General features: G+C 32.7%; 1 protein-coding gene and 1 long non-coding RNA gene across 4 annotated transcripts in view; one reads left to right on the top strand and one right to left on the bottom strand.

The window, feature by feature from the left end:
• The window catches only part of LOC141451094 (zwei Ig domain protein zig-8-like), a 686,638-nt gene that overhangs the window by 25,977 nt on the left and 647,950 nt on the right, over nucleotides 1-12,711 (top strand). The window lies entirely within an intron of this gene.
• The window catches only part of LOC141451095 (uncharacterized), a 66,362-nt gene that overhangs the window by 16,059 nt on the left and 37,592 nt on the right, over nucleotides 1-12,711 (bottom strand). For both annotated transcript variants that reach the window (XR_012456532.1, XR_012456533.1), the window contains exon 6: nucleotides 9,185-9,291. This is a non-coding gene — a long non-coding RNA (uncharacterized lncRNA). The remainder of the gene's footprint in view (nucleotides 1-9,184; nucleotides 9,292-12,711) is intronic.

The raw sequence follows: 12,711 nt of genomic DNA, 5'->3' as shown, positions 1-12,711 counted from the left end.
GGAAAAAACATTTATTTTCTGGAGAATTAGGTAAAAGAAAATTGTGGGTCATGTTTCATGTTCATCTATTGTTCCCTACCATTTTGTATGTTTATTTGCATAGGGCTGTTATTTAACGATTTTTAAAGATTTAAAGATTAATAGGTTGATTTATTTTTGAAAACATATTTTCACATTTGTAGGAATTCATTTTTAGAAATTAGGTAAATCAATTGAATACAAGAATTCGAAAATTTAACACCTTTTCACAACATAAGGCTAACTTTTAATGGTATCGTTAAGTTTTCAGAATATTCAAGCAAATGCTATCGGAAGTCTGGCAAGCCTATACTGACAGAAGCATTAAGAAAGGTATTTATAAGAAGATTAACAAGACTTCCGGGTCATCACACAACAAACTGAAAATCCTTCCCACTCCTTGTTTAAAGCTAGCTGGATCTAATAACGCCTAAACAGGATGTAATAAACTATGTTTCTAGCTAATTGCCAGCTGTAATTCTCCATTAGTAATTAATTGTGCTAAATTCTTACTTAGTTCTACAACATTCTAAGTTCTGTTACAGCAGAACTAAATCAGCTCTTAACTAAATAAATATTCATTTGGAAAAAAATAAAAAAATAACTCAATTGACAATGGAGACCGTTTTCAGTTTTTGCTATGGATAAGAGAGGTTTTCGCAGCTATTGCGCTCTTTCCAAAAATACCATTTCGACATTTAATTTCCCATTACAAGAAGAAGTACCGCCTGTTTTTGTATAATAATTGTGTTTACTTAGAAACAACATACATAGGAAAAAAAAGACCTGCGAAGCTAATATGTATTGTGATACTGGGTTCGATTCCCGGTCTTAGGCATTGGATTTTATTTAATGGTTAATAAAAGGAATTTACAGTAAAATATGTTTGCTAGTCGCCTCCGTCCACGACACCTAATTGGTAGTTGGACGTTAAGCCCAGCCTGAAAAATTAGGTGATTACTTTACTTTACTTTTACATAGGAAAACAAAATATTTCCCCTAACTAAATAATCAAACATTTCTTTAATTACAAAACGAAAGAAACACACTTCAGGTATGGATTTAGTCCGTCTGCCAAATTGACTCTAATTTATATTAATTTACTAAACTTCGGAACTAAACATATTATTTCTGTGTTAAAATTAAAATTATTTATTAAAAGTTGCCTATAATTCCAAGCTGATACTGCATACTTATACAGCTTACACCAATCAAGGCCATTAAAATAAGGAATAATCTCACTTTTCTTGAGTTTTCTGTTTCCCAAGTACTGTACCCTGAACACCTGCAGAATCGAACATACCCCAATGAAATGGATTATATCATCAATCTCTCCAAGTTTATCAAGATGACTATGCTTGGTAAAATTAAAAACAAAAAATAATGCCTCAGCTTCATTATTACATTAATCAATTTCACTCTGTTTTTATCATTAATATATGAGCCATTTATTTTGAAAGTGGCATAAGTCACTTTGTTTTTAAGTCGAGATATTTAAGGGTTTGCGTTTTAACACGTTTAAAAATATGGATGCTAACTTTCGAGGAGATTTATTTGTTTTGTTATCTCATGATACTGATATTTCAAATTACAAATTTTTTAAAAATGAAAAGATACCGTTCAATTGTATTTTGTGTTGCCATTAACTCGATTTTTTTAAAAAAGTGACTTATACCACTTTCAAAATAAACGGCTCATATCCGTTCTTTCCTAAATCCAACTCTAATTCAGAAACAGTTTCTGTAACTCAACCAACCCGCATAGCCACGCCCTGAAGAGGATAATATCTGTACCTCGGAGGGAAAAGGCACCATGTCACAAAAAGTAAATTTTCCAGGGGAGCCAAATAAAGATATTTTTCCAAATTCATTTTTTGTTCCACTTTTCCGGTTATACTCTTTCCTGTACTTCTCACCGTAATTATTACATTAGGTACGGCCACTTTAACTCCCATATTTTAAAATATTTTACTTTCATCTCCATTGTGAAAAAATTTATGCCCATGTAGTGCCTTTTACCCTTGAGTAATGAAGTATCATAGCGCTTTTTAAAAATACATAAATCGCTTAATAGTAAAAATAGGGCATAGTGCTTTACACCTGTAGAAAGAGCAACAAAAAATTTGTAAAATGATGCCAAAATCTGAAAATCGAAAAAAATGGACATGGTGCCTTTTCCCTCCGAGGTACAGATATATATTTGTCGAAACGTTGGCAAGAAGACGAGTTTGCTTTTTATTTGACCGATTCCTCGCCAATCTTGAATCCTAAGCTTAAAAATTTACGGTCACGAAACCAATATTCTAATTCTTTAAATTAGGGGTTTTTAAGCTTTGCAATTCAGAAAGACGTCGTTTAGTTATTTCGCCCTATAAGTCAAAACTTTTGAGCCACTTTTTCAAAAATTATAAGCCACTAACTTTTCAGTAAAATTGTAAAGAAAAAAGTTAAAAAAAAAAATGAAATAGAACTCTGGGAAAAAAATGCAGCGCTAAAGTGATCAGCAACCTTTTTTTTTCCCTCTCCCAGTGATTTCAAACAAATAATAATTCGAAATAATAATTAGATAATGTAACAAGCAATTTACTTTACATTTCCATTTGTGTAGAATGTGCGACATTAATTGACGGGAAGCAGGATGTGGGAGGATATGGTGGAGAGTTTTGATGGGTGTGTGTGTGTACGTCCATTTGGCCAATGTCCAGCCAATCATGTCCTCTGTCAGGACTTCATTCAGCAATCCTAGCCTAGCTTTCTGGACCATTATATCAATCAGGATTTATTGAGTTCGTGCCAGCAGAGAGAGAGAGAGAGACAGAGACAGTTGATCCTCTTCCCCTAAACTAACTGTTCAACCGATTTCAGATACAACTCCTGCTCTCTATCCCACCCTTTTACACAGTATTATGTGTCACGAGTGTTGAAGTATACACATACACATAAATATCCCCTTGGGTGAATATATATATACACACCCTCTAAATACAGCCCTAACTAGTGGACATGTACGCAAACACATCACATGGACCACATCAAACGCATATTATACAATACATCTAGTCCATCAAAAGATCAATATATACCTATATACATACACGTACATACTCTTAAACCAGAAATTGGGGGACGAATTTACAATACTTTCATAGTCCATTCACAAAATGATTTTCAAAGATAATGAATGAAGCAAACAAAAAAAAACAAAAGGAAATAAACAAATATTATTAGATTTGCCAGATTTTCAACCATTATGATTGGATTTCAAAAAATATGTGTTATAAACCATATTAAAAACATCAACGTTAAACTAGCATTTTTCATTCCTACACATCAAGCGCAATTTAATCGTTTATTTATTATCATAAATTTGTTTTCTATATTTAACCTTTACTTACACTTCATGCTAAGCAAGCAAGTAACAACAATCTATTTCTTCTTTCTTTTAACATTTAAGATGGAAGTATTTCGATGCTTCATTTTAAATTATTATTTAATAATAACTGTTTAAATACAATTGTATATAACAGTGAAATTTGACCCAACAAAAAGATAAAATAAAATAAACTGTATGAATTACAAACATAGAGAATAAGTATATAACTTTTATAAATATAATAGAAAATTCCATAAAATGATATAATCTTCCTTTTTTCTTTCTCACTCTCCCTCTCTTTCTAATATATAAACAAATAAACATAATAAATATACAATTCTGGGTTAAACTAAAACTATGAACTTAAAATAGATAAAAGAAAAGATACAACAACTTATATATAATATATATATAAAATATAAATGAGAAATAATAAAAAATAGCACACTCTTGGATAACTAATACATAATAATAAATTATTGCATATATAACTAATTTGGAGAGAATCCCTTAAATGGAGAGCTTGTACAGTAAAATAAAAGATATTACTAATTTTTTCTAAAGTGTCCAGTGTCATTTTAAATTATGGGATTTCCTAATAATTTAACTCCGTATGTTCACGAACTACGGCCTACGCCCAATCAAACAATGTAGCAGAACCATGCAACTTTTCTCTTACTGAAATTCTTAATAATAATATCTTTTATTATAATGAATTTAAATTACATAAAATAGAATACAAATAAATAAAAGACAATACTCTCTGGTGTTAAACACCATCAGAGGAGTTGAATCAAAAATAAAATAGATGAATAAAAATGAAATAGAAAAAATAAATGAAAATGCACTAAAAACAATATAAATGCTCAATAAAAAACAGTATAAAATTAAAAATTGAATTCTAAAATTAAATTATATCTTTATATTAAATTATAAGCCTACTGCCTCTCTTGGGCAAAATATTCGAGAGACTTCTGTTACCACGCCTCCACGAAATTATAGAATCTCGAAATTATACCGGACCATCAATTTGGGTTCAAAAAATGCCACTCGACGATCCAGCAGGCCCATCGTGTTGTAGACACCATCGCTACTTCACTCGAGCGAAAACAATACTGCGCTGGAGTATTCCTCGATGTATCGCAAGCCTTCGACCGAGTCTGGCACGAAGGTCTACTGTGGAAACTAAAACGCATCCTTCCTAGCACTTATTACCTCATACTCAGCTCTTACCTCTCTGACAGATTCTTTCAAGTTCTTCAAGGCACTACTCACTCTTCCATCTATCCCGTCCTTGCTGGTGTGCCACAGGGAAGTGTCTTAGCTCCTCTTCTTTACACAATCTACACTGCTGACTTACCTTCTAACCTTAATACCTCTATTTACACCTTCGCTGACGACACTGCCATTCTCTCCACCCACTCTGACCCTATCCTCGCAGTACGCTCACTACAGTCCCACCTTCACTCAATAGAACCTTGGTTAGAAAACTGGCGAATAAAAATTAACCCAACTAAGTCTAAATACATAGTCATCACAATCAAACGTCAAACTCCACCACCTGTCTTCTTACATCATACACCTATCCCACCAGCCGACCATGTGCGGTACCTTGGAATGTACCTAGACAACAGACTTACCTGGAACCCCCATACGAGACTTAAACGTACCGAACTAAACAAACGATACAAACTTCTAGCCAGACTACTCGACAAACGCTCAAAACTCTCACTACAGAACGAACGACGACTCTATACAGCTCTTCTCACACCAATATGGACTTACGGACTCGAACTTTACGGAACAGCTAAAAAATCCAAAATCAATAGCCTGCAAACTCCAATCTAAAATACTACGCCGCATAGTAGACGCTCCATTCTATGTTAGCAACCACACAATTCATACAGATCTCTAAATTCCACTCATCTCCGAACTTGCCAAAATTCGATATAAAAATTTTCACCAAAAACTCTCACTTCATCACAACCCTTTAGCTGCAAACTTATCTTCAATTACGCTACCCTCCAATCCTCGAAGACGGCTGAGGCGCCGTTGGCCCCGTGACCAACTGGGTGACTAATGGCGGCCATCACTGGATGACCGTCATTCACGTCTGAAGTATTTTTTAAGCACTTCTTTAGAAAGACTAGTTTGTTCAAAAAATTTGAATATTATTTCACTGAGGATAGGACAGATCGCCAAAAAGTGAAGTGTATCCTCCTGCTCGCATCTATTGCTTAGTGAACAAATTGCAGAACCGCTGGAATAGCGTTTGTAATTTAAATTTAGCAGCTCTCCCCTAGCCCTTAAAATCCAACTTATATCTGTTATTTTAAACTTTTTATCTAAGTAGTTTATGTCATAATTCAAGTTTTTATAAATCACAGAAGTGTTTGAAGTAGTAGCAGAGAGTACACATTTTTCCCTAAATTTTGACTGTAATGCATTTCTTAGGTTTGTAAAATTATCTTCTAAATTTACATTTATATCAAATTCCAAACCATGACTTTTACACAACTCTCTCTATTCCTTAAACCAGAAAACCTCATTTTCAACTACTTCATTCAGAAGAATTTTAGGGTACCTACAATTGGGCATATTCGAGACTTTTAAGATCTGAAATTCTCACAATAATTCCAATTTAAAAATAAATAAATAAAAATTTGATATTTAAATACAGTTTACAGAGATTGAACTTATATATTTTTGGCTAAGATTTTTGAATTGACCAATCGGATGGCAAATTAGTTTTTTTGTTTTGTTTTTAACTTGAACAAAAAACTCTCCTCCCTTATCAAACCTGACACTCAAATACCAGAACTCTTCAAAAATAATTTTCCCATATGTATAATACTAAAATTTTTAAGATTTTAAGCTAGATTTAATTTAATTATTGCGTAGTGTCCACAAAGCATTTTCCCAAATCTCGATTAATTGAAACTGTCTACTTTATCATTTAACCTGATAGCTAGATTGATATAGCACAATAACTAACTGACGGTAACTTCACCAAACTTTACGCAGTATATATTTCATTTTAATTTCCTACTTCTTTCGGTTTTATAAATTAGGGCTATACCATTTAATTAATAGCGTCATCTTTCATTTACCGGGTGCGAAAGATTGACACAGTTTTATATCACAGTTTTTTTTTTTTTTTAAATTGCCATTGTTACAATTTTCAATTCATAAATTTATCTCAAACCAAATGTTTGTTTTATTTGTTAAAATATTTAAAGAGTGCTCATCAATTGTGACAGCCATTAGAATGTTCAACTGGTTTGCATGTCGACAAGTATTTAATGCAACTGTTGGTTTAAATAACAGTGGGACCTGGAAGTCAAGCAGCGTTATTATATCGACATTGACTCAAATTGAAGTAATAGATTTGTTAAATGGAAAAAAACTGGTTGGCTTTAGTTAACTATTGTCGTAATAGTTGGTATTACAGATCGTTGCTTATTAACGAATTTAATTTTGACTCATAAAATAAGACTATACAAGTTTATACAACAAATAACAGTGTTGTGTTCTTTTATTTTTTGTTTTATTTTATTTCTTGAATTTGTGATGCACTTTTGTAAATAATTTGAACAAAGACATCTTCTATTCTATTCTACATTGAAGGTTATACGGATGTAAATTAATTATTTACTACAGCCATCAATTCTACTGGCTCTAGTAGGATATTATATCTTTTTTGTAGATATATTAAACAATACTACGTAGTTTTATAAATTTTACTACATGTAATAGCTTGCCAAGGACTTGTGAACGTTGATTTAAATAGACCACTGGTTTCTCGGAAAAAGAAGAGGAGGGATTCAGTTTAGTATGGTCCCTGCTTCCATATGCATTATAGGAAATAGATCAAATAGTTTTTGCTTCCTATCTACTAAGCTTCTGCTTATGATGTTTGATTTGACAGTAGAGTACTCTAGTATATTTCGAGGAATATCCGAAAAACTATTACGCTTGTATCTTACAAATAGTGAAAATAAAAAAATCATAAGTTAAAATTTACTGTTACTGGCCGTTGCAAGAAAAATCCTAGCTTCCACCAATATATCCAAGAAAAAAAAGAGATAGAAACTCTGCCCTAATCCAATTGGGTGGCAATTCAAGATAAGTGCGATTTAATAGTGGTTGAGAGAAAAGAAAAACGGCCTGATAGAAAAGACGTTAGCGAGGAGAACGGAACAAAAATTAGGATACGAAAAAAGTAAATGTGAGGATAAATATGGAAAGACAATGGATTGGATAAATTAGAGTGTACTGGCCAGGCATCAAATAACGAAGAGACTGTTCATTGACAGACAGAAGACACGGTTATAAAGGCTGCAGTAGATTTAGACCTCTGAGAGTTAGCAGAAAAATAGCAAGCACATGGACAGCTTAAAAGAAATAAAAGAGAAATGAAGGAAGCTAAGATTGTAATACAAAGAAAGGAGTTGAAAAGGATGCCAACTGATTTAAGAAATAACCCCTTAAAGATGTGTGCCAATTAGCCTCTCAGTTCTTGAATAATTTTAGAAGGATAAAATATGAAAATGCGCATTTGGATAATAAAAAGTAACTTTAAAGTGGTGCTTTAAAAAAGCATCTTTTTATGTAAGTTTTTTTAAAGAAAAACTTCTATAAAATTTTAAATATTATTCTAGTTGCATGTTAATGTAATTTTAAATAATGGTTTTGCCAGAAGTTCTTTGAACAAGAATTAAAAATGTTGAAAAAAAAAACTTTAACATTTTATTTTAATGGTTCGACATTGTTCGGTTAAGTTGAATGGGACAAATAATCAAGGAACACTTAATAAATGGAATCCTTTTCTATTTATCCTCTTCGAAATCAATATAATAGAAACATTTCAATATAAACTGTGCACATTGTGTAGAACTTTTACCTATCCATTCAATGAGTTGTTCAAATAATAATAGCTCTGTGAGAGTACATTAAATTATTGCAACGAACAGCAGATTAAGTGAGCCGCTGCTGTGTCGCAGCTACTGTGGATGCCCAGGGGATGTTCTCAGCTATTACTGTCATACTGTTCACTTTCTTTTTTTTGCAAGGATTGTATATAGAAAAGATTAGTTAATAGCTTGCCCGTATTCTATTGATTCCTCGTCTGAGCACTTTATTATAACACTATTATTTACTTGGTTCTTTATTTTTCCTTTATCTTGCTTTTCTTTTTTTTATTGTTGACATTTGATTTAACAGTTATCTTGATCTCTTTTATGAACGTTAGCAGTAAGAAACATCTACAAATTAACGTCTCAAATTTACGGGATCCCAAGATTAAAATGTAATACTTATGTAAATGGAAAAATTGCATACTTTGCTAGAAATAAAAACTACCTCAGAGTATTATTTCACTCAACAGGCAAATTCAGAAAATGCGCTTAATATTTTGTCTCCAGAAATAATTTTGCTTTGAGCAGAGAAAGCAATATAATCTACAGAGTGATTAAAAAATGATGGGAGAGCCGCTTTTTCCAAAAAGCAAAAAATGGATAATAAACAGTTTAAACGATAAACCCTTATAAATTTTTTGAGGGGAATTGCGATTTTAAATCAAATTTTTTGTTATTTCAATTAATTATCGTGTTAATTGTAAGAGCTTGAAAAAAAAATGGCATGTCCCAAAATTCGGACCAGCTAGATTAGTTTTTATGTGATTAAGCTCTCCTGTACAAGACACCTTAATTAGTAGATGGGCGAAAAGTTCGCCTAAAAAATTGGCATTACTTTACATTACCTGTTATATACGAACCATTTTTGTAAGCATTACCTCTAAATTTAACTTTTTAGGTCTCTTTATTTGATGTTTAAACTTTCATATTTTAAATTGACTTATTCCATTAGGGTACATCACTGCTTGACTCGGTCTGCTCCATTCTGAAAGTGGAAAATACATCAATTCATCAATTTGAATTCTGACAGATACTCAGCAAAAGGCAAATTACAATGTTATCTACGTTTGTTATTGGGGTTAGCAGTGGGCTGGGTTAGACGCACTTGTTTATTGGTAGAGGATACTTAGAGATTTGATAGCCTTCCGTAGCTGTTCTCTGCCTTTTTTGAATTTAATCCTATGATACTAAATTTGCAAAGGGAAGACTATCCTGTACAAATTAGTGAAGGTTATGAATTTCATTGATTCTTTTTCTAGCTTAAATCTCTATTTGTGTACTAAAAATTAATAAATTAATAATAAATGTAAATATTTACTGTTTAAAGTTATTATTTGCAAGTAGACCAGCGAACATATATATTAATAGAGTGGCTACCTATAATTTTACACATGGCTGGTTGGACGCACCACATACATTCACTTGCTGGTTAGTTGCTTTAATCTCCATAATAGATGAACTAAGATAAATATGATCACATGCAAGATAGGACTGAAATAGTAACTCTCATCTGACATGCACGTGCGCTGCCGCTTAAATATATCATGCACATTACAATGCCTTAATTTAATGCATCCCTCCGCTTATTTATGCAGTATGCATCTCTCTCTCTCCGCCTAACTGTATTCATTCTTAAAAGAATTTTTTGATGTATTTATTTGTTTTTCCTTGGAGCCACATTTTTTGTAGATTCTCCTTCTTTTTTTTAAGCAACCACATACATAACATGACGTATTTAAAATATGCAGGTGATGCTTTACGGAAAACATTGACCTAAAAGAATTTGAAATAACAGTCTTAGTTGAAAGTTTTGATGAAGGATGAAGGCACGTTTTTCCTTTTCATAAATTAACACTGACCAGCTAGCATGTTCATATCCTTTATCTTTAGTTTATGCTGAGGGCAGCCCTCACTTATCAGAAAGGTCTTAACGGCCTTTGAAACTCCCCCACAGAGTTGGCCTATAATCTTTAAATCCAAATAGTTGCCAAAATCAACTATCTTTGCAAACAACAATTAAATACTGGGTGTTAAAACTGTTGGTGTAAATATTGTTGAAGCTGGTTGTTTATCTTTTGGATTGTTGTTTTAAGATTTCCTTTAGGTATTACAGGGTTAAAATATTTATTTCGAAAATCAACACTATCCCAACGTATTCTCTCGCAGGCAGGAAAAAGAAGTAAATATTATGAGACAGTCTTAAAAAATACAAATAAAGAGGTTGGTGATTTCTATGATCCTAACTATATTATGTTTCGTGGTTTTAGAAGTTTATTGATTTCTCCGAAACTTCTAGAGTGCTCGCATAACCCGACCTCACAAAACAATGTTCAATAACTTTATTAATAGTTCAAAAACTATGGTTTCTAGAGTTAAATTACATTTCATTTTATAATATACTTAAGAATTCATTGTATTTTATTTCTACAACTATATATATTCCTTAAATATTACACTAAATTATATAATTATTACTTCACATTATATGTATTATTGTAAATAAATAAATATATAACATTATACTTTATTAATAATATTTAATTGTAACTGTGGGATTGTCATTATTGTAAATAAATAAATTTGTCGACCAATAAATGTCTTAATTTTCATGGTAAGTGTTTTTGCAAAAAACAAAAAAAAAAAAAAAAAGGTAAAAAGTAGTTTAATGAAGAAGTTTAAGCACTCCATAGTAGAGATCCATGTAGTGACCACTCAACATCCCCTGCTAATCGCTTTACTGCGGATGTTCGACACTCATTAAGCTCAATCCTCACCTAATAGAATTAGTAGGTAGAAGGCTCCTGACAGATCCAAATTAAAACTACTAACAGCCAGTTAATACTTGAACAAGTCTGTTGATACTTTTTACCAATTTCCACATTTACATATTTATATTAAATAATTTATAATACAAAATGAATTCATTTTTTCGAGTCATTTTTTTTTTAATAGTAGTACACTAATGAAAAATTAAGACTATCAAAAATAATTTTTATAATAAAATTGAGGTCTTAAATATAGAGAGTAAACTTTTTGTTTTTTTTTATTTAACAAAAAAATTTACGACCCTACTTATTATTGGTGTTTCCACAACATATTGATTATTTACAGAAGACCTATTTTAGAAAATTAAGGGAGCTTTTAATATCCTTTCAGATCCAATAAATAGTATTTTACCGAGCTTTCAATTGATTGAGAAAATGATTCCAAAATAGCGACATACGAGGGTCGTTTGAAAAGTCCGTGTAAAAATAAAAACTACTTAATTTTTTGGGGTAAACCTTATTTATTTTTCAACATAGTCTCCTTTTAGGCTTATACACTTCGTCCAACGCTGCTCTAGTTTGTTGATCCCTTCCGAATAATAGGATTTGTCCAAGTCTGAAAAATAGCCATTCGTTTCTGCAATCACCTCCTCGTTTGAATAAAATCTTTTTCCCGCCAGCCATTTCTTCATATTGGGGAACAAATAGTAGTCCGAGGGAGCCAAGTCTGGAGAATAGGGGGGATGTGAAACGAGTTGGAACCCTATTTCCATTAATTTTGCGACCACAACTGCTGAGGTGTGAGCTGGTGCGTTGTCGTGATGGAAAAGGCCTTTTTTGTGGGCCAATCGTGGGCGTTTTTCTTGCAGCTCGGTTTTCAAACGGTCCAATAACGATGAATAATATGCACCTGTAATAGTTTTACCCTTTTCCAGATAGTCGATGAGGATTATTCCTTGCGAATCCCAAAAGACAGTCGCCATAATCTTTCCGTCCGAAGGAACGGTCTTCGCCTTTTCTGGCGCAGATTCCCCCTTGGTAACCCATTGTTTAGATTGTTCTTTGGTCTCAGGAGTGTAGTGATGTATCCATGTTTCATCCACAGTGACGAAACGACGCTTTAAGTCTTGCGGATTCTTCTGGAACAGCTGCAAACCGTCCTTGCAACACTTCACACGATTTCGTTTTTGTTCAAGCGTGAGCAATCGCGGCACCCATCTTGCGGATAGCTTTGTCATGTCCAAATGTTGATGCAAAATATTATGTACCCGTTCATTCGAGATGCCCACAGCACTAGCAGTCTCACGCACCTTCACTCTTCTGCCATCCATCACCATATCATGGATTTTATCAATGATTTCTGGAGTAGTAACCTCAACAGGGCGTCCAGAACGTTCAGCGTCCACTTGTGCCCATATGGCCACTCCGAAAATTTTGAAACCACTTATAAACTGTTCTAATCGAAGGTGCAGAGTCACCATAATGTTTATCAAGCTTCTCTTTAGTCTCCTGAGGCGTTTTGCCTTTCATAAAGAAGTGTTTAATCAACACACGAAATTCTTTTTCGTCCATTTTTTGAAAATCACTCGACTTCCTCGATTCAAACGAATGCCAAACACAAAGAAATAGACCGATCTGGC

The sequence above is a fragment of the Rhodnius prolixus genome, unplaced genomic scaffold, assembly GCF_049639745.1.
Source record: "Rhodnius prolixus isolate KJV_2025 unplaced genomic scaffold, Rpr scaffold_8, whole genome shotgun sequence".
NCBI classification, from domain to species: domain Eukaryota; kingdom Metazoa; phylum Arthropoda; class Insecta; order Hemiptera; family Reduviidae; genus Rhodnius; species Rhodnius prolixus.
The sequence above is the reverse complement of the archived record's forward strand: the minus strand, read 5'-3'. Positions and strand labels throughout refer to the sequence as shown.